General features: G+C 32.3%; 1 protein-coding gene across 1 annotated transcript in view; it reads right to left on the bottom strand.

Moving 5' to 3' along the window:
- LOC149067613 (synaptosomal-associated protein 25-like) overlaps positions 1-20,072 on the bottom strand; it is a 41,572-nt gene extending 21,500 nt beyond the window's left edge. Inside the window, exon 1 of the mRNA XM_089252454.1 lies at positions 19,751-20,072. The gene's annotated coding sequence lies outside the window, so the exon portion shown is untranslated. The remainder of the gene's footprint in view (positions 1-19,750) is intronic.
- Between the last annotated feature and the right edge of the window lie 3,448 nt (positions 20,073-23,520).

Raw genomic sequence — 23,520 nt, 5'->3', positions numbered from 1 at the left:
GGTATAATTTTATTTGAACCCATGTGGTTGTAATTACAACGGGTGAATAATTTTTATATCAATCCTACCTGCGGACCACCTATGTCATTGTCGCGGACCATAGGTTGAGAAACGCTATTATAGAGCTTTGAAGAGGAAAAACGAATGAAAAAAAATGCTGCGAGAATGAATTGAATATATGCATTGCAAAATTTTCTAAACTTCCCGTAAATAGACGAGCACATCTTATTTCGGAATTCGAAAACTTTCAACTAAGAACATTTTAAGAATTAATATATGTTTAATTCAATTAATAAATGTTTAAAGACATGAGTAGGAAAATTGTCACAAATTATCACAGAAATATTAAACAGAAAAACGGAAAATTGATCACATTTTCATATAATATTATTTATGTGTGTTAGAATAAATTTTCTTAGTCAAGTTATTCTGGTCGAAGATTTTGAAACGAATTATTAGTTCCAAGATAAGCAGTGATAACAAAATACTAGAGAATTAGGTCGATTTATTGACACGACGGTATGTGCAGTTTCAGCGTTAAATGTCTTTGTAAAGCCATTTGGGATTAGCGGATGAGCATATCAAAGCGTGTGAGATGACTAGTGAGAAAAAATGAAAGAGATGATATTTATGTGTAATAAATATTTCGAAACGTCTTCGATGCTTGCAACATTTTGACTGTGTGCCGGTGACGTGTTCAAGTTTTCTCGTTATGCTTCACATCGGGGTGATGACTCGCGGTTTCTGATAACAATAACTGAATGATAATTATATCAGAAAAAAGTTTCGTTTGCAAGTATGGTGACCATACATCCCGTTTTGTCAAACGTTTGTTAACCAGTATTGGTAAAACGTGACAACTCGGATTTCTCTCCCTACGCAATTGGTTACAAAATGTTCAATCGTTCCGTTTTTTTTTTTTTTTTTAATTCCAATTTTCTTCTAATTTACTTCTTTTTTTTTTCTTTTAAGCTAAAATCCTGCATTTTTCTTATTCAGCCATAGTGAGGCGAGAGATACAGTAATAATCTTTCATTTCAGGTAAAAAAAAGGGAAGGTCAGTTCTAAGGGAAAAATTGGGTAAATCAAATGATTTTCCTCCGAAAACTGGGAAAATATATAAGAACGCCTTTAAAAAAAAAAAACTACGCAGCAGCATTGAATTTTCCCAATTTGGAGTTATGCTCAGTTGAGTTTCACAAATTTATCTTCTTATTGTTATTGTTCAGAACGTGACAATTCAGCTGTTTTATGCCATCATACGAATTTTGTTCTAAAGTTTCTCGATGAAAAAAAAGAATCATCATTAAACATTAGTGAGAGGAGTAGAAAATGTTTCTAGTTTGAAGCTATCGAACGGATGAGCTTTCGAGTTCTTGGCCGCCATCCAAGGATAAGCGGAAAAAAGGAGTTAAGAGAGGAAGAGGTAGTGGACATTGGTGGACTTGACCTAGCTAAAATAGCAGCTTCATTCTCCGTCTGATCCAGTTTTCAATAATAAAAAATTATTACACGTTTTTTTTTTGTGAAAACACTATCATTCTCTAGTTATTGCACTTTTACTGACTTTTACGGCCGCAATATCGCTTCTATTCTATGCATTATAAATGTGATACTTTACATAGTTGAATTGTTATTAATCTCAGTTCACTATCATCATCCTGCCCCCTTAACGGGAGCAATGACTAAAATTGACCATTGTCTGATATATAGGTGGCAATATTGAACGAGCATGAGGAATCAAATGAATTTGAAGAATGAGACGTGAAACTACCAGCATTACTGAAAATAACGCCACAAGACAATTTATGATTAAAATAATGGAGGAGGCCACAGCAAGATAAATAGCCTGGAGCGAGACGGAGGTGGAATCAATACAACAAATTGAAGAGGCAAGTGACTCCGAGTATGAATCATAGTAGATTAGCGACCCAAAACCACTCGCCATCTTAGTGCGATGACAACCCGAATTTTCGGAGTTTCTAGGTCTCACAATAGTGTGACATTGACTCTAGAATGTGATCGATCAACATCTTTTGGCCGTATGTCTTTGTATGTACGTCGTATATACGATGTATGCATGTTGTGCATGTTCAGAATTCACTGCCTTCGAAAAAACCGTCCCCAATTTCATATCTATATTTTCTTTGTCTTTTATATCTTTAATTTATATTTTTAGTTTTTATTTTGTGTTCGTTTAAATTCAATTCTAAGTTTTATATGTTTTTGTGTTTTAATCTGTCAATTTGTATTTCTGTGTTTCTTAAATAAATATATATATATTACATATCTTTTTGCTTTAGAAAGAACTGATATTAAACTGGGAAAGCATTTCTGATGATACTCATTTTGGTTGGTTACATCTTTCCATAATATACGATTCCATTGACGAAACTCTGGATGTGTAATGACATCGGCTAAAAAGCAGCTTTAAAAAAAGTAGGCTGAATATCTGCTCTAAGATTTCGTAAAACGTATATAACAGATGTAATATTGTACAGGGTGTCCTGTAAGTACTAATGCGGCGTTTCTCATCAACCGTCCGTTGTAGAGGTACGATTCCAGTTTAAAAAATGCATAAAATGCGTTCACAAATTACCCTGTACCAGTATTGAGAGTGAAAATTCAGTGTGTCACAAAATTAAAAAAAAGCCTAAATTTTTATACTGTTCCATTGTCCTCTAACTTCTAGTTAGAAAGTTCTTGCCCTGTATCTTCTGAGGCCAACAGAAAAAATTTCATGTTTCTAAGTGCAATATTCACTAAGATATTTGAATTAAATAATTGGACAAAAGTTGTGAAAGAACCGCAAAAAGTAACGGACAACGCTCCTTTCCCTCATTTATGTGTCCTTTTCCAACTTTTCTCCGATTTTTGAATTCGGATATCTCTGCGAGTATTGCACTTGGAAACTTGAAAATTTTATGTTGGCCCCAGGACTCAGGAGAGATGGGGAACAACTTTTTTGTTGGAAATTAGAGGACGTTTAAAAATTTATATTTTTTATTTTGTTATACACTGTATTTTCACTGCCAAAACTGGTACAGGGTAATTTTTGAACGCCTTTTGAGCATTTTTTAAATTGAAACTATACTTCTAGGACGGACGGTTGATAAGATAAAGGCCACATTAGCACTTACAGGACACCCTGTATATAAATATTAAATAATATTAAAAATATAAATGAGATATATATATATCAATCAGAGTAATCAGAGGAACGTGGTATAAATCTGAATGCCTTTAATTTTCAGATTTTTTTTATAATAGAAGTTAAAACGTATTTTAAACCAGCATTTACGTAAAGATACACGCAATTGTAGTTAAAAAAGTTTTTTTTAGTGTTCTGCGCATGCATGCGTGTTATTTCAAAAGTAATGCTCAAGTTGGCACCATAGCGAAGTTTATGATGCAATCTCATTGAAATTGATGTCAGCTGATCATTCGAGGTTCACTTTGAAAGTCTAACATTACTGAAAGAAAGATATTACGTTGAAAGTCGAGCATGCGTCTTAAAACTTTTGATTCGTGGCTTGATGAATCGAGGGACTTCGAACCTCCGATAAAATTGCAGTCACACTAGAAAAGAAGTCCATCATCCAGTTACCAAAAGTAATTCAACGATCACAATCAAAGGTCAAGAAAATGAATACTTTTAGCTTATGATCACAGAGGAATCATCATGACAGAGTAAACAGGGTGAACTGGATGCTAGGTTCTGTTACCAACGTGATTTTAGAACAGTGTTTCGAAGGAAGTGGTTGTGTCGGGAAAAATTCCAGCCGGTGACCTATCCGGATGAGTGCCCCCTCATCCCTTAACATGATATGCGACAGAAAATATTTCACATGATCATGACAAATAACATTCATGAGTGAGATGGCAGCGTATTTTATTGGGACATCTTTTAACACTTACGTAGAAAAATGCACAAAAACAGACCCGACAGCTGAAAATTTTATTTTACATCGCAATACGTCTGCACGCAACCAATTTTCTGAATAAGAAATGTTGCCTCATATGCCGTACAGCAGGGGTCTTCAGCGTGTGGTCTGCGGGCCACATTTGGCCTTCAGAGCTTTTTGTTGTGGCTCGCCGATCATTTTCAGAAAATGGTTGTAAACATTGAAAAAGGATTAATTCTAGAATTTATTAAAGAAATAATTTCGTAAGTAATGAAAGAAATAATTTCGTAAGTAATGAAAGAAATAATTTCGTAAGTAATGAAAGAAATAATTTCGTAAGTAATGAAAGAAATAATTTCGTAAGTAATGAAAGAAATAATTTCGTAAGTAATGAAAGAAATAATTTCGTAAGTAATGAAAGAAATAATTTCGTAAGTAATGAAAGAAATAATTTCGTAAGTAATGAAAGAAATAATTTCGTAAGTAATGAAAGAAATAATTTTGAAATTAATAAAATAAATAATTCCAGAACAAATTGAAGAAAATTCATAGTTGATGAAAGAACTATTTCTAGAATTGTGGAAGAAATAATTCCAGAATTAATGAAAAAAATTCGTAATTTCTGATAGAAACTATTTCACAATCAATTAAAGAACAATTGCATGATTGTTGAAACAAATCATTTCAAGATATATTGAGAAGTAAAGCAATTTCAGAATTACCACAATAAATAATTAAAAAATCATTTAAAATGATTCCAGATTGAAATTAAACTCAGAATTAATTAATTTAATCGGTAATAAATAAAAAAATTTTCAGAATTAGTGAAAAAAGTTATTTCAGAACTTATAAAAATTAATAAATAATGAAAGAAATAATTTCAGAACAAATAAATATGTCTTCAATTATTTTTGTCCCTGTTTAATCCCCCCATTGTGGCCCCCTTCTATTAAAATGTCACTAAATTACATGAGTTGATGGCCCGTGGGCTTTGTGGGAAATATTTCGCTTTGGCCCGCCGTGTATGAAAGGCCGATATTAAACTATAAAAGTTTTATAAAAATTCTTTTATAAATGTAAAAAACTTCGACCATTAAACTGATTTGTTGCATTTGCTCAAATATAATCGATAGGCTTATTGGTTGCATTTTTCAAGTTTTATAAAAAAATCTTTATAAAAACTTTTATAGTGTAATCCCGGCCAAAGGTTGAAGACCCCTCCGTACAGTTAACAAAAGACTATAGGACTTTCTGCAAGGGTTAACCTAACCATCTGGGAACTGCACAAAAGTGGTACCCTTATAGCAAATGTTTCGAAATTTAGAAACGTGGTCATTGAGAACAAAGTGTCACAAAATAAAAAAAATCTAAATTTTTAAATGATCCCCTTGTCCTCTAACTTCCAACTTAGAAAGTTGTTGCCCCTTTCAACTTAGAAAGTTGTTGCCCCTTTTTTTCCTTAGCCTAACAAAAAAGGTTAACTGAAATATTCACTGAGATATTTAATTGAAAAATCGGAGGAAAGTTGGGAAAGAACAGCAAAAACTAACGGACAACGCTTCTTTTCCTCATTTATGCTGTACTTTCCCAACTTTTCTTAGATTTTTGAATTCGAATATCTCTGCGAATATTGCAGTTAAAAACATAGGATCTCTTTTTTTGGACTTAGAAAAGACAGGGCAACAACTTGCTAATTGGAAGTTAGAGGACTGGGGGAAACCACATGAAAATTTAGATATTGTATTTTGTGACACACCGTATTTTGACCCTTAAATACAAATACAAATACAAATACAACGCCACAACAGGCAAAATGCCCAACGAGGCGGCTGATAAAAAGATGCCCATAAAAATATGGTTGTCATATGTTTCAAAAATACAGCAACCCAATTAAAAATGCAATTAACACAAATTACAAACAATATATACACATGATAAAATATTATACAATGCCCATAAAGAATACTTATGGTTGTCTTGATGAGACAAAGGCCGCATTAGCACTTACAGGACACCCTGTATTGCAATATTGTAAAAAGATACTGCCGGAAACAAAATGCACACAAGATTAAAGTGGCCGTATATGCGTTATTTATAACGCATGAAATAACCTCCGTAGAATGAATGATATGAATGAAAAATAGATACTCTAAGTTACGTCACGTAAATACTTGAACGTTCATATAGTGCTATGATTAGAAAACATCAACGCACAGCAGAATAAAAAGAAAGTTAATGCTATGCAGTCACGAAAATCGACGTCAATTTACTCGGAACTGTTCATCCTTACATTACATAAAATGAGATGAATGCAATCCACTCGAGCTTTCAGCCCACCTGTACATTTTGTATCGATTTAGTATATTAAGAACGAAACTTACACAAGTACGTATATGTGAATCATTTATTAAATGTGAGTGACCCTGATTCCACTCGCTAACCAAGGAATTCCCAAACATGACTATGCTGGTAAAAGTTAGCCAAGGAATAGGCTGAGCTGCCTCGTTGCGCAAGCTAGAGCGAGAAAAAAAAAACTAATGTCATTTTTACCGAGATTTCTTCACCTGAACGTTCTTTAGAGATTTGTTTTTCGCTCTTAAACATAGAAGAATTCCCAGACGCGAATACCTCGGGGTACTCAGAAACAGCAATAACTTCCCAAGTTTTACGAGTTTCCAGGAGAAGATATGGCTCCCGAGTATATCGACCAAGTCTTAAAGTACGTCGACGTATATGAAAAGTATATAAGTACTTGAAGTATAAAGGCGAAATCTCCTCGTTTTTCCTATTATTTATTTTTGAAATTCTGTAGAGGCAAATTAAGGATGTGTCAGCTGTACATTTTTAGATTTTTTGATTCTCCCTGTGTTATGAGCTTCCAACAATAAAAAAGTGAAACACATTGATATGCAGATTTTTTGGGAAACCATTTAAATCACCGAAATAAGATTATAAATACAGGGTGATTATAATTAAAGTTCCCATACGCTGTTTGAATGATTTTTTCTCAAAAACTACTCATCCGAACACAGTTAAATTTTCAGGATATCTTATTGAGACCACGGGAGAGAGATTTCCATAATAAAAAATAGTTCAATTCTTAATCATCAGGTGAAAAAGTGAAGCTTTTTCATTGCGTTTTTCTTTTTCTCCATGGTTCATATAGCGTATTTAGTAAGTTTTAATGAAATACACTTTTTCACCAGAGAGTCAGTATACTGAAACTATTCAAACCTCTGTTGCGACTGTTCTGGTGGACGCATTCCATTGAAACTTGGTATATACGCTTTATGAACCATGGAATAAAGGAAAATGCAATGAAAAGAGCCCTTTCTTCACCTGGTGGCCAAAAATTGAACTATTTTTTTACTGCATAAATCTCTCTCCCATGGTCTCATTAAGATATCCTGAAAAATTGGCTGTACTCGAATGAGTAATTTTTGAGAAAAACTATTCACACACACACAGAGTACGGAAACTTGAACTACAATCACCCTGCATAAATACTAGTGATGGGACGAATATTCGGTTGCTATTCGGTATTCAGCCAGCCTATCCGGCCCTTTTACCGAATATTCGGTTCGACCGAATCTTGCTTAGGTATTCGGCCGAATGTCTGCGTAAATCTAAGTAAACATAAAACTAATTTTGAAAAATTGTATTAACTAGCATTTTTCACATAAATTGAAAATTTACTGATTATATTTTACTTTATTGTGTAGTGTATATCCTCTCCATGAAAGAGATTATGTCAGGATGAATTTCTGGTGAGAAGAAAACACGAAACTGAAAACAGAATCCTACTGCAATAAGGTGAAAATGAGCATGAATTACACAAGTCAAGTTCACTACTAAAGGATGTATTTAGACAAGATAGTATTGAGCTACTTGAATGAGGCAAAAGAGTCAAAAAGAACATATAGAGAGGGAAAAATAAGAAAATAAGTCGTAAATTTTATGATGCATGACTAGTTGAGAGTAACGAATGGTTGACATTTTCTTAATTGGATGTAAAGTTCTAACAAGTGTTGGAAAAAAAATCGATTCATTAAACTTGATTGACAATATCATTTCAATAAAAATGTTTCAACTACCAGTTTCTTTATTTATTCAAATAATAAATTTCAGAAATAAAGTTCAATTTCAATCCATTAAAATTATCAGTAATATTATTTTCAATTTTAAAAAGACAATTTTATTCATAATTGTGATTAATTTTAATACAATTTATATTCGGCCACTGAATATCCGGTATTCGAGAAAACAGATATTTTCTGGATTTTATTCCGAGGTGAACTCGGAAAGAAAAGTCGTCTAGTATTAGCCGGGACTCTTGAACCCAGGCCCTCTTGCATTCTACTTCAGTGCCTCACGCCGCAGTGCATGAAATAAGGAAGGCAGGGTCGTGTCTCCAGTGGTGCAGATGGTAACAAGCTTTCCCGGATTGCAAGAGAGCCTGAGGTCCCGGCGGAGACCAGATGACATGACTTTTCTTTCCGAGTTCATCTAGGCATAAAATCCAGAAAATATCTGTTTCCTTGATATAGTGGGGTGAGGAAAAAGCCGTCTATGTCTCTCTCTATTCGGTATTCGGCCAAAACATTAGCAGAATATTCTAATAAATACATCTATATATCTCTATATGTGTACACACTAGGGGGGGCCCTTAGCTATAGGTATTTGCATCATCATGGATGAAAAATGTGAATGAAATTAATTATTTTTCACAAAAAAACTAAGAAAAAATTGAAATTTTGAAAAAATAAAGATTTGTGGACATTTATGTTTTTAATGCATTTTTTGAGAATCAAAAATGTAAAAACATTTTGTGAAAATTCCAAAAAATAAATTCTCAAGTCTGAAAGGGATATGAGAATATGAGAAACAGATTTTTATTTAAAGCAATAATTTTTTTTTATAAAATCAAAACATAATGTGAACGAATGAACATTGAACATTATTTTTTCCTAGAAGAGGATTTAGTAGCAAGCAGTTGGGTATTTTTGTAGTCTCCGGCGACGATTTGTTTCACAGATCGTTGCCGAAGACAATTGTTTCTGAGAAATTGGATTCAGAATGTTTATAAACAATTACTTTGGTTGCCCGAATGTGTAAATAAATTTCTTTAAGAATAAAAAAAAAAAATTCGATGGGATACCGCTTTTGAAGTAAAGTAATGTTTGCGTATATGGAATCAACATTGCTTACTATGTAACTTCAAGGCGTTTGAGGATCGCCTATCATTCCGATTGAGCTAAAATTTTGAACAGATCGTTTTCCTGTTGATTGAAACAAGATAGGAGTACTACACACTGCATTCTATGTTTGAAAAAGCTATTCAAAATAACAATGGAATGACCAACCATTTTCATGTTATGTATAATACACTTATATAATATACCTATACTTCTGTTATAGACTAATATAACAATCTCAGGAAGTTTTAAATTATGTTCAAAAATATATACACGGCATCCTGAAAGTCTTAATTTGGCCTTTATCTCATCAATCACTCGTCGTTGAGGTATAGTTCTAGTTTAAAAATTGCTCAAAACGTGTGCGGGATTACTGTGTTAGTTTCGAGAGATAAAATACGGTGTAACAAAATAAAAAATCTGAATTTTTATTCGGTCCCCCAGTCCTCTAACTTCCAATTACAAAGTTGTTGCCCTGTCTTTTTTGAGTCAAACAAAAGTTATTCTATGTTTTTAACTGCAATATTCACAGAGATATTCAAATTCAAAAATCGGAGAAAAGTTGGAAAAAGACAGTATAAATGAGGGGAAAAGAAGCGTTGTCTGTTAGTTTTGCTATTCTTTCCAAACTTTTCTCTTTGAATTCAAATATTTCAGTGAATGTTGCAGTTAAAACATGTTTTTTTTTCTTGTTAGTCTCAGGAGAGACAGAGCAACAACTTTCTAATTGGAAGCTAGAGGACAGGGGCACCGTATAGAAATTAGGATTTTTTTCTTGTGCGACGCACTGTATTTTCACTCTCAAAACTGGTACAGGGTGATTTATGAACACATTTTGAGCATTTTTTAAATTAGAATCATACCTCTACGACGAACAGTTGATGACAAAAAGGCCGAATTAGTGCTTACAGGATTATCCCTTTTATTTCGAAGACTTCAAATTAATCATAAAAATTCAAAAAATGCTTTTAAAAAGCAGTAGATGTATTTTAGTTTTTGTGTTTTCAATGTAAACTCCAAATCTGTTAATGCGAGAATAACGTGACAAATATTAGCAGAAATAATGAAATTCGCAACTTTTTTTCCCCCTAATATAACGAATAGATTTTTTATTTGCCATGTTTTATCAAATATTTCGGAAGAATTATGCTATAGCGATCGATAGAAAAGTACTAGAATTAAATTATTGAAAAAAAATTCAACATCTGTAAAGTTACATTTATGTACTTATTTTTATATGTAAAAAATGTGCAGAATATATAATAACAATTTCTTTCATTTAAAAAATCAATATCACAAGTGTTCGACTCGATTCATGTTGAGGCAGAACCAACAACCTGATAATGTCAGATTCGATTCGTAGTGCGGTAGATAATCAATGTGTCAAGGTGTGAATATTACGTAACTCGAGGGTAGAAATGAATCAACGAACTGGTTGGTCATTGACATTGATTGGCTCGTGCGAGGATATTGCAACAACACGAGGTCAAAAGTCTTTCGAGTGCAGTAGACCGTCGATAAATAACCAGAGCTTTCATGCTAAGAATAGAACATAATCTGCTCGCGCGAATGTACAGTTTGATCATTTTTATGTTTTGTTAAGTGGTCGTCATGCTTTTTAACATGTTAAAAAATTATGCTCTGGTAGAAACATCATAAAAAATATTACTTAACCATGATTTATTTCAAAATTTAGTACATATAGTTCTGATTGTATATGCTAGATTATGCTACTAAAATGTTTTACATACCTTTTGACAGTTATTTTTTTGTAAATTTTCAAATAAATGCATTACTAACACCTTGCACGCATGGTAAAATAGCCGGACATTAATGTAATTGAATAAAAACTGATTCAAACTAGAGAAAATTGTCAAATTCATAAAATGATGAAAAATATTTCAGATCAATTCACAGGTATTTGGTTTATAGAAAATTATTCATTTTTTTTAAATTTAAAATTTAATTTTAAACAAGATCAAGTCAATGAAATCTTTTTCATTTTATGAATTGAACATTTTTCTCTATTTCGAATCAATTTTTATTCAATTACACTGATGTCATACCATTTGCTATCATGCACAAAAGGTACTAATAATTCCTTTTTTGAAAATTTGCAAAAAATTAAATATTAGGCCAGGATTACGCTATAAAAGTTCCTTTATAAAACTTGAAAAATGCAACCAATAAGCGTATCGGTTACATTCAAGCGACTATAACCAATAGGTATATTGGTTAATTTTTCAAGTTTTTAAGAGATCTTTTATCAGTTTTTTATAGTGTAATCCCAGCTTTAGAGATATGTAAACATTTTACTGCCATAGGATTAACAGATACAATATGTGTATCGAATTCGAAATAAATTATTCATTCAATAATATTTTTAATAACATTTCTACTAGTGTAAATTTTTCACCATGTTAAAAGATATGAAACCCCTGAACCATTTCACCACCACATTATGAAAAATAAAATAATTATCATTATTATATATTGTTTGGTAGGCCATTTTAGTTCCAATTAAAGCCTGAAATAAAAAAATAATTACTTTCAAAAAAATTATTTAGTACATAACGAATTAATTAACCTGGTACTTGAACGTTTCGTCAGCACTAAACGCTTACAATAAAAATAAAAAATACGAATTCAAATACGTTGAATGATGCTTAGTAATGAATATTTATTTATTTATTTTGCCACAAAGAAAGCCATAATTTGTACGGTTTATACATTTGTTAGAGAACATTTTGTGAAAGCACCGTTTTACTGCATTACATTTTTGTGCAATACAGTAAACACTTTTACAGGGTGAAACATCTAATTGAATTTTATTAATTAACATATTTAAAAACTATTAGTCCCATACTTGTGCTGTTATCTCGTAATGGTAAAGTATTTATAATTCAATTTCTACATCAAAATACCAACACCCAACAACGTAAGGGATGTTATGGGAGGTTAAAAAATTAATGATACTTTAGAATTTAGCTACTTTTACTTTTTAGTTACTTTCACTTACAAAGTTACTTTTCTTAAAAAAAAAATACGATGCTTATAATAGAATGGATCAAGAAGCTACCCATACTTAGATGAAGACAACCGTAATTTTTTATGGGCAGTGTATTCAATGTTTTCGTAATAATCAGTTTTTATTAGTTTTATTTTAGTGTTTAGTTTTTCCGTGATAATTGCTCTATTCTGGATTGTCGCATTTTAGACATATTTTTTTATGGGAAACTTTTTTCAACCACCTCGCTGGTAATTTTTTCTCTTTTGGACTTTTTATTTTTATAACTCTTTCAGATTCTGGTGCCCCAAATGTGTGTGTTGTCTTTTTTCACTGTAGGATTTTTTCTTTTGACCTCAGGGAGTTTAACTCTAACTTAAAGAATTATGTAAGTTCTGAGTTAGGAATATGTGATGAATATATGAGCTTTGGGGGCTTTCATCAGAGGGCAGCACTTAAAATTGAACTTTCAGGAGGCTTTTAAGATGGCTTTCAGGGAAAAGTGCCTCCGAGAAAAGTGTGATTTGTTCCAAAAATTTATCAATAAAATTATGGAAACAATTTTATGTGAAGATGAGAATATACCTTGCATTACCTTGGTAGAAAAAATTTGAACGAAGTGAATTACTTCTTGACAAAATTTTTTTTTTTTAAATTAAAAATATTTGAAAGAAAAATTGAAAAAAATAAAGATTTGCTGACATTTATGTTTTTAATGCATTTTTTAAGTATCAAAAATGCAAAAAAAAAAAATAATAAATTGAAAACTCCAAAAAATGAATGTCCGGGTCTGAAAGAGATAAGTACCGTCAGTAGCGAAAGGGTAAAATGCAATAAAATCCAATTAAAAATCTAAAAAATTTCCTCTCTAATTCATCATTACTGCAACTCATATACGTAGCTATTATCACTTAGGATTCAAAAAATCAAAATAAAGAGTCTAGTTTAATTCATAGAAGCAACGGGGTTTTCCAAAAAGGGTTGCATTTCAAGATTAATCTAAAAATAATCTAAAAAAAAGATTATCTAGCGTATAAGAGAAAAAAAGGAAACATTTTCCGGGGAATCGATTTTATATTTATCTTTGGAGTCACATTTGCCTTCCGCAAACATAGAATTTCCAGTTCTTTATTAGATTACAGGCCATGTCTGGGAGAATGTTCGTCTTTTCCAAAATAGTCTCCAGTCAGACGGACATCGCGTCATCAAACAGTCTGAAAGTGGCAAAACGAAATATTTCATCCTGTTTTCATCTCCCACATCTTATGGAATTGTTCCAAGAAACCAGGAAAATAAAATAAAAATGCTGTAATGACTTTCTCTGGCTATTGCTGTCTTCCGGTCATTCATTTTCAAGCTTTTTTTTTTCCTCGCATGCACCATGGCAGAAAATTCGAAACAAAACGTTGAAATTTGTTATTGTATAGTCTTTTTGGGCAATAGAAAAATTATGAGGGTGACACTTTTTGTTGTTGAATGAAGTAGGAATAAAGAATACGTTATATATAGTTAGTTCTGAACGCGTAAATATCCACGAAATGCATAAAAGTTGCAAAAATGTTTTGGTTGTCTCTCCCTTCCTCTAAAAATGCAGATTTAATCTGCGGTATTATACAGTGTTTCTCCGAAAATAAGACCCGGCCTTACATTATTTTTGGCTATTTTCGAGTTATGTTAATATTTTTGATGTAAAAAAAATCTACATTAATTATCTGCAAATATTTACAATTTTCGGCTTGAATTTCTTACGAACCATTTTGCCTTAACCTCTTATGTCGAGCAAGAGAGTTCTCCTAAAATGAGCATTTTTTTGCCTATGGGGCATGCTCCTAGCACATTGGCAATACAGATGTCACTCATTTGATTTCTGGGTAAGCCCCATATGTTAAGACGGCCCTGCTTCAGTAACTTGTTTATCCGCCTGGCAGTCGAATGGTTAGGGTGAGCTGGCCTCTGACTATGTGGGTTCGAACCCGGTTCAGGCAAAGATGTCTACTAACACTAAAAAATTCCCTGGACAGATCACGGGAATCTCTTGGGAATTCGTGAGGATCACGTTAAAAAAAATATCTACAATGCGATGAATCTCGAGATAAGTAGTCTTTCTTGCGTCGATTCTTACTCTAGAGGTGTTTACCTCTCGTCTAAGGGACCTATTAATTTTAATGAGTATTTAAAATTATTTGATTAATAATGTCATTTATTTTAAGTACAAATTTAATAAACAAACGCTAACCGAGTAATAAATAGGAGAATCCTGAATAATCATGAAAGGCTTATTTTGCGGGAGGTCTTATTTTTGGGAAAACACGGTATTAAAATTCCTTTTGGAGCATCTTCTTGTTTTCTATCACATAGACTGAAATATAGATATTCAGCAAAACCTTTATATTTCAAATCTCATGGGATCAAAAATAGTTTTGAGGTAGACAATTTTCAAAAAGTAGGGTTTTTCGTAAAGAAATATGGTTTTGATAGAGAAAATTTTCTTTTCAAAATCATGCTTCAACTGATATGAATATTTTTTCTCCTACATTGCATAAACATTGTTGAACATTAATATCGGGATAAGACTTTGTCACTTTCTTGATGTTGTTTTCATATTCATTTCTAAATTATTTCTCTGCTTCTGATTATTGATGAAAGCAGAGCCGCCCTTAGGGGTGTGCGACAGGTTCGGTCGCAACGGGACCCGCACTCAAGGTAATAATAATTTCTTTCGTAAATTCTGAATTTTCATTCATCCTAGAGAAATCTGCATTTTCATCTCAAAAGAAATATTTCTGGAAATCTGCATTTTCATCTCAAAAGAAATATTTCTGGAAATCTGCATTTTCATCTCAAAAGAAATAACTTTCATCAATCCCGGAACATTGAACTTTCATCAATACCGGAATATTGAATTTTCATCAATCCCGAAAGTGTTTCTTTCATTTATCCTGAATTTTAATCAATTTTGGAATCTTTCCTTTCATTTATTTTGAATTTTCATGTGTGCTGAGAGAGAAAAATTATTTCGGTCAATTATTTTTCTTATTTTCAATTCATCAATTTTGAACACTTCCGTAAGTTCTCGATTTATTTTATTTGGTCCTAAAAAAAATTGATTGGTTTTTCAAAAAATTACTTCTTTCATTCATTTAAAATTTTCTTCAGTTTGAAGTTTTCGTTAATTTTTTTATTAATTTACATTTAATTGTGTCTATATATTTTTTTTGTATGGTTATCTTTTAGCATTTCTGTATATTTTGTAATAATTTATGAACTTTTATGGATGCACAATTCCCACACAGAATATAAAAAAAATTGAGGCTAAGGGGCCTCGAAATCAATAAGATGCGTCTGGCCCCGCTATTATTTTCGTACCAGGTCCCGCGTCTGGTAAGGGCGGCCCTTGTTAAAATGCTACTGCAGGGAATTCCGAAGTTAGCTGCGACTTCAACTTTTGTACATGATAGAATTTACGTCAGAAGACTTCAAAATCGCCATTCTTTTTCTATTGGAAGCACGTTTTTGTTTCTCGGCTCTTTTTGATACAGTGTTACGCAACCAATAGAGGAATAGCATTTTCTCATGTGTAACAAGTGACACGTGGCGATGAATTCTTTTTCGTCTACAGGTGGAATCGCAATTCTTTTCCCCTTTGCGTGTCCCAGTCATTCAATGTTAAACCTAATATGATTCTTATAGTTCCTTCTGTTTTCTATGTTTCGTGCATCATCATGATCGGTTTGCCCCGAATTTCCTTTTTACTGTCTCGTTCATCTCATCTGGATGAAAGTAATTTTTGTGTTTCCAGTTTACTGCACTTTTATCAAAATGTAGGGAAACTTACTTTTTTACTAAGAAGTGATAAGCTTTTTTACTAAGCTATTTGTATTAATCCATTGAAAAATTGTAGTTATTGTAATCTTAAGGGCATATAGGGGACGTTCACACAAATAGAAATTCCTTATTACTGTATATTTCTTGCTAAAAATGCTTTAATGGCATTTCAGTATTAATATAATACAATTTCCGATCTCTTAGTTTAAAAAATATGTGTTTCAACAAGCTTGGCGCCTTATTTAGACACCAAAAGGCACCAAAGTGGAACAGTCATTTTTTTGGTTTTTTTTGGTCCCCTGCGTCTTAAATTTCACTGAAAAGCATAATTTTGTTTATTTTGCTCCGTAGGCAGGTGCCAATTATTTACAGCATCCATTTTACTGTGTGATTTTATTTTCATGACAATTTTGGCAAAAAAAGTTGAAAATGTTGAAAAATTTGCAAATTTAAGCCACAAAAACAGGGGTTAATATATTTTTTATTCATAAATGGTTTCTCATAATACAAAATGCATGCTACAAGTTATTGATATATGCCTACAGAGCATAATAAAAAAAATGATGCTTTTCAATGAAATTTGAAACGCAGGGGGACAAAAAATAACCAAAAAATTACCGTTCCCACACTTTCGATGTCTAAATAAGGCGTCAAGCTTGTTGAAACACATATTTTTTAAAGTAAGAGACCTGAAATTGTTATTATATTGGTACTGAAATGTCATTAAAGGATTTTTAGCAAGAAATATACAATAATAACAAATTTTCATTTGAACGTCCCTTGTCCCCTTAATCAACTTGAAACGTGGAAACACATATTTTTAGATTGTCCAACTTATGCATCATATAGAAGGCGATACTTCAATAACAATATGAATTTTAACATAACAAATATTTTGACGCTGAACAATGTTGACACATAAAAGGTATTTTTTACTTTTTACGAGATGCTCACTATTTGCAGACCCTGTATGAAGATAACTGAACTTTAACTGAGGTAAAACACACGGCATCTGGTTCGAAGGGCTGCATGAGATAGTTTGTTGTGTTTCATCCTTTTTGAACAATGTGAAAAATTTTTCTTTTTGTGTATTGAACCAGTGTTGTCACCAATATGATATGTTATTGTTGATGTATTACGCTGTATTATATTGTAATGAGCTATGCTCACAAACAATTATAGTTGAATTGAATTGTTTCTTTCTTACTATCGTAGTTGTTTGGCTTTCAAGATAAAAAGTTTTCAAAAAATACTTCGAGATAGAGAGGTGGAAAATAAATTAATTTGTACAGTAAATGCATGGAAATGTTTTTTCTTCGAGATATGAAGCTTTTCAAGATAAAAGTTTGGAGAAAGAGAGGTTCTACTATACATACATTTATATTAGTGTCAGGTAGTTAGTAAGAAAAGTTATGTTTTAGAAAATCATCCGACTGATCTGTGGCGGTCATCGTCAACCAACTTTTATGACGATGCAACTTGTTATGGAGTAAGTGAAAGTAAAAGACAATTACCTTAGTTGGATAATGACTGGAACTGTGAAAAAAACCCATCTTCATCAACTTGAGAGTTCATGATCTAAAAACTTTTAATGCAATCTAACACATTTATTCTCGCTTAAAACCACCATTAGAAAAATGTGCGTGTGTACGTGTAGGAGGGGTATTCTAATTTTTTTTTTCACAGCCAACTAGCTGGAGCGCTGTCTTGTTGCAGTCCATATTACACTGTATTGCAGTGTAACCAACAAAGCATACGCCAAGGAATGATAGTATTTGCTAGAGTAAAGTGATTCATTCAACTCGTGTAAAAATATTATGGTTCAAGGAAGTCCAGATAGGCAAGTTTAAGCTTGATCTGATGAAAATTATGCAAAAAAACAAACAAACAAGTAATCTTTCTTATGCAAATAGGATAAGTATAATTTCGTTCTTGGAAGTTACTCGTGTAATGGGAAACTTGCTTCTTGAAGCAAACTTTCCCAGTCAAAATGATGGATATGTTTCCATACATATAATTTTTCCACATCCCTATAATATTAATGTTCGTATAATCAACGTGGTTCGGTATGGAAAACTAAGTAGAACAAAAGTAATTTTGCTCACAAGTCAAATACAGTACACAATCAAATATAGTCCAAAAATCATTGTCGGCTTCGACTTGTTCAAAGAGGCTGAGTTTTCGTACGTTAAATGAGATTTTCCTCGTATCTTTTAAGATAGTAAATCGAATATTTGCTCACAAGCTGAAGAATGTAGAACTATTTGATAGGTATTTGTTTCTCGTAACTTAAAAAATTGGCCAGTCAAGACACTTGTAACTCGAGGCACGACTCTAATATTATTTTAGCATCCAATTGTGATGATTCTTCCCTCATTGCTTAAAGTTCGACTTCAACGTTGTTAAATAAATTCGAATGTTATATAAATCTTTCGAATCGTAGGATTCATTCACATTTCAACATCTAACGAGGGTTTTGAGTAAAATATTTTTACGAGAACTTTTTTGCTCTAATAACAAGAAGTTGATAATGATGCAACATATGGTACTTAGAAAGTTATCGAATGTCCGGTGATTACTTTTTTTTGTTATGCAAAACAACAATTACTTTAATATTATATAATGAATAAATATTTGAAAAACAATTTGGATAAGAGTTTTATCGAACCGTTTTCTAACTTTTCACGTGATATTTGTAAGATGCTTGTTAAAAATGATACCATTTACACAATACCCATTTCTTGTAGATTTATCGATATCATTTAGCATAATTTTTTCCCCTTTTAACATTGTCAATAAAATATGTCACGTAAAGCTCTTTTGTATTGACTTATAAGATGCCACTTCTTGGATGGAAAGTCACATGCGTTTATAAGTTTCTCGTAAATCATACATTTTCAAGTATGTTGCTAACATGAATTTGCGTATATGTTAGGCAGTTGGAATGTTACAAGGACTGCCATCTAGATGCATGGATAGAATAACAGAAACATCCATCACATACGTTCAATTCCATTTTGTTGTTGAGTTCTTTCCATAATCAAATACAAACTCGGTTGTACACAACCTGATATTTTTGTCGTTTAAATAATGAAAATGTCATTAGCATGACATGCAAAGAATGCCAACGGCTAAATAGATGTTTGAATATTATTTATACTACGTACTTTTTTTATTAGCCAAAATTCTCTAGGAACTTTGAGCAGATAATTTAAAATTAAAATATAAATGCTTTGCTTTTATCACACGTGAACGATGCTTCATGATCATTTAAAAGAAATAACGGCAGTTGATTATAAGAAAATTTTCTATCACCACAAAATAATTTAAACCAAAATTTAAATACGTTATCGCGTTTCAAGTCCAGAAACTGTTTAAAATTTATTTATGATACAAAAGGATAATTTTGATATATATATATATTCATATGAGGATAGCTGCAGATGTTTTCCGGATTAAAATAATGCATTCAGACGAGTAAGAGATATCTGGGATACTATTATGTACATTTTCAAGTAATTATAGTGAAGCTCATCACGAATATAGCTGCTTTTCTGCAGTAAAAGAATTCATGGAATGGTCGACGGTCCAAAGAAAAACACTCCACTAACGACACCGTCAAAAAAAAAGAACATTCGATCAGTTTTTTTACCTGGAGAAATTTCTCTCACTAAGCCTATTCATACCTTCAAACGTACGTCACATTGTCACAAACGGCATCGTGATACAAGATACCACGAAACAAGTACATATATATATATAGAATAGAAAATATATAAAGAAAAGGTAAGAAATATATAAATGTAATTTTTTTTTACCTCTACAAGAAGTGCCGGTCACAATCGGTCGTTTCAATTAACGACTAGCTTTGTTGTTATATTTTTATCTTCAGCGAATGAAAGAAAGATGGTCACACCTTCTTCTACCAACTCGTGAATAAACAATCGACAGCTAAAATAATAATAAAAAAACAAACTGTTCGCTGTTGTGTATGTTGTTTTGTGTGTGTGTGTCACTCTCTCTCTCTCTCTCTCTCACTCTCACTCGCTACCTCCTGGTTGCTCGTTTACAAGAGATTCGTATTTGCGAAGTTCCAGTTTAGGTAAGGAGGAGATGTGAGAAGAAAGAAGCCTTCGCAATAGTGACCGCGACCACTGCAGTCATCACTGCGCATTCGGTAATGCGCAACCCGGCGAAAGCTTTTTTGATCTAGGTGGCGTCTGATTCGGAGCCGCATTGATCGCTAAACACGAGCCGTGTGTGTGTTCTAGTCCCTTAATAAATAATATATATAAATAAAAAAATAATAATAATAATAAAACAAATGCCCATAAGAAGCGTTTTTTTGTAAAAAAGACCAACAAAACTCCCACCGAAAATCCTCACCTGAAATTCACTTTGACGCGCGTGCGATCGCGCTTTTTTGTTTTGTTTTGTTCTTACGTCGTCTCTGTTTTCATCTCAATTATTTTATAGGATCTTCTTTCCTTACCCGTCATAACTACATTAATTATTTCTGTAACAATCTTCTTGATAACTTTCATTATCTATCAAGCGCATTACTTTTCTTTTGTGATTCTAGGAACAGACGTGGTCGTACGCTGGCGATTGTACAGGGTGATTCCATGATTTTCTTGCCGCATTTTACTGGAGTGGATCCTTTTTTTTTTCTAGTTTATAGTAACCACGTATTTCCAAGAGATCTTTACGATCTGTCCAGGGAATTTGATACGTTAGTAGACATCCATGTCCTTAATCACTCCTTGATTAAGGACGTTAACTCCTTAATCACTCGAATGTCAGGCGGAAAACTCCTACAGGCATATTTTCAATTAGAAAAGTATCTAAATACAGTGTAGAACGCAAATACGTCATTCATGTTTTAAAGGGGTTGTATAGTTATTAAAATATAAAAATTAACTTTTTATACGACACCCTGTCTCAAAAACTCAATAAGAAAGTTGTTGCCCTGTCTATCCCGAGGCCAAAAAAAATATTCAAAGAGACTTTTGAATTCAAAAATCGGAGATAAGTTGAAAAAGAACAGAATAAACGAAGGAAATAAACGTTGTCTGTAGTTTATACTGTTTTCCCCAACTTTTCTCTGATTTTGAATTCAAATACCTCAGCGAATATTGCACTTAGAAACGTGGATGCTTCTGGCCTCCGGATTGTTGGGACAACTTTCTATTCGGGTTTTTGAGCACACGGTGTCTGTATAAAAAGTTAATTTTTATATTTGGTAACTATACAACCTCTTGCAACATGGATGGCGTATTTGAGTTTAACACGCTATTTGGATACTTTTTTCTAATTGAAAGTATACCTCTAGGAACAAGGGTTCCCCAATAAAATGCGGCAAGGGAAACCATTAAATCACACTGTATATATCAATATCCTATTATGTAAATAAAAATCTTATTAAACTTGGGACAGGTCTCAAAATTACCTAATATTGTTAAGTTTCTTCAATTTTTGCTGTTATCTATGAACTTGGTAAAAATTAATTAATTTCCGTAAATTTGTTTTCAGTGTAATATTAACTATTATGATATGAAAACAACCATCAAAACTCAAATGAACTTTGCGGAACTAAAGTATTCCAAATTTTATTTCCTTCCTTAAGTTGTTTTCACGGTAATAATACCCATCCTGCACTAAAAACAACAGTTACAGTTAGTACACATTTTTTAAACATCGCAAGTTCAAGATGTTAAAAAACATGTTAATTTGATCCCAAATTAGATTTTTACTTTCGATTCACATTTAAGACTTTTATAAAATAAAAGGTTACTAGGTATTCTTTGTGTTTTCAGTTTTTTGTGCTTTTTTACAGATATTGAAATTTTTTTTTGTTTCTTCGCTCAAAAAAGAGAGAACTAGGCATTCACGTGATAGTTATTTGAAATGTGGTATTGTTATATCATTTTTATTAATTATACTATGCGTAACATGATTTTTCTTCTTGGTTAGCAGACCACATTTCCCACTGGTTTGCGACTCAGAAAGACTGAATACAGTAATTTTTTTTTCTTTAAACTTCGTTTTTGTGGTGAGGAGATCGATATTTGTGAGTCATTTACCATTCGCTGATTGAGTGACTGGAATATTGAAAATGACAAAAAAAACAACTCTTCGTACTGATAATTTTAAAAACTGTAAATAACTTTTAAAATATGTCACGTACCTAGACGTTTCACAGGAAATTAAATTAGATTCTGAAAATAAAATTTTGAATTTAGAAAACAATGGAGCTTTGCCATTTTTATTTCCATTTTCAATTTACATTCCCCCTTTTTTGCTCTCAAAACTAATTGCCACGATATTTTCCATGTGTTCTTTCTTATATATGACCTAGGTATTAACAAGGTGAGTTGGTAAAAGCCCGAAATACGCTTGTGAACGTTTTCATTACTGAGTTTTATCAAGTCACAGCCCGTTTTTGATGAATCAGTTAACCATCATCACTATATTATGTTCCTGGCGCTCAATTACTAATTATAATTAGATAATAAGTATAGTTAATCAGTAGTTTACAAATGATGAATTAACAAACTTGACAACAAATTAACAACATGAACTTATTAGCTCTTTACTAAGCGATTATTATTTTGTCATGACCCCATATAACTAATTAACAAATTGAATTAATCAAATTAATTAAAAAATTGGTAACTCACCACTGCAATAAATTAATTAACCATCATAATTGATTAATTAGAAATTATACGTGAATTTTTAACAATATGATCAATTGATCCATTAAGAAAATGGGCTGTTTAATTTACTCCGAACAGTATGATCTTTAAATCGATCAATTAATAAATTTATGATAACTGTGACAAACATAATCAGCGTCAGGAACCAATAAGTTCATGTTGGTTAGTTAATTCATTTGCTAATTATTAATTAGCGCACTAATTAACTAATTATAATTATTAAGTAATTAATAAGCGGCAGGAAGTCATGAGTTCATGAAGGTTAATTGATTCGTTAAAAATAGGTTTTGACTTGGCAAAACTCAAATGAAACCGTTCACAAGCGTATTTCGGGCTTTTACCAACTCGCCTGGGTAAAACCTAGGTCTTACCGGCAAATCCCAGGTTTTACCAGTCTTTTGGCTTTTACCGCGACATATAGATGCTCAAAGTCTAGACTTCTTTGGTGAAGGTGCTCTATTGGGTAAGCACCCATGCTTTCTTTGAATTTTCCAAGATGAGCGTGGAAGAACCGATTAAAGTAAAGCACGTGGAACACAAAGAACTTCCAAAAACAGTCAAAGAGCGATGAAGAAGCTTGGAATATATCTGTTTGCATGCTTAACGGGCATACGTAACCGGGTTCTTTGGCCAACCAAAAAACTCCACTTTACCAAGTGCTGTATTCGGTGAGATATTTTAATTTAAAAAAACGGGAAAAAGTTGGGGGAAAAACAGCATAAACTTACGGATGATGCTTCTTTCCCTCGTTTATGCTGTTCTTTCTCAACTTTTCTCCGATTTTTGAATTCAAATATCTCTGCGAGTATTGCACTTAGAAACATGGAAATTTTTTTTGTTGGTCTCAGGATAAACTGGGTAACTGCTTT

The sequence above is a fragment of the Pholcus phalangioides genome, unplaced genomic scaffold, assembly GCF_987345545.1.
Source record: "Pholcus phalangioides strain wild (caught in Gottingen) unplaced genomic scaffold, Ppha-v1.0 ptg000029l_1, whole genome shotgun sequence".
NCBI lineage: Eukaryota > Metazoa > Arthropoda > Arachnida > Araneae > Pholcidae > Pholcus > Pholcus phalangioides.
The sequence above is the reverse complement of the archived record's forward strand: the minus strand, read 5'-3'. Positions and strand labels throughout refer to the sequence as shown.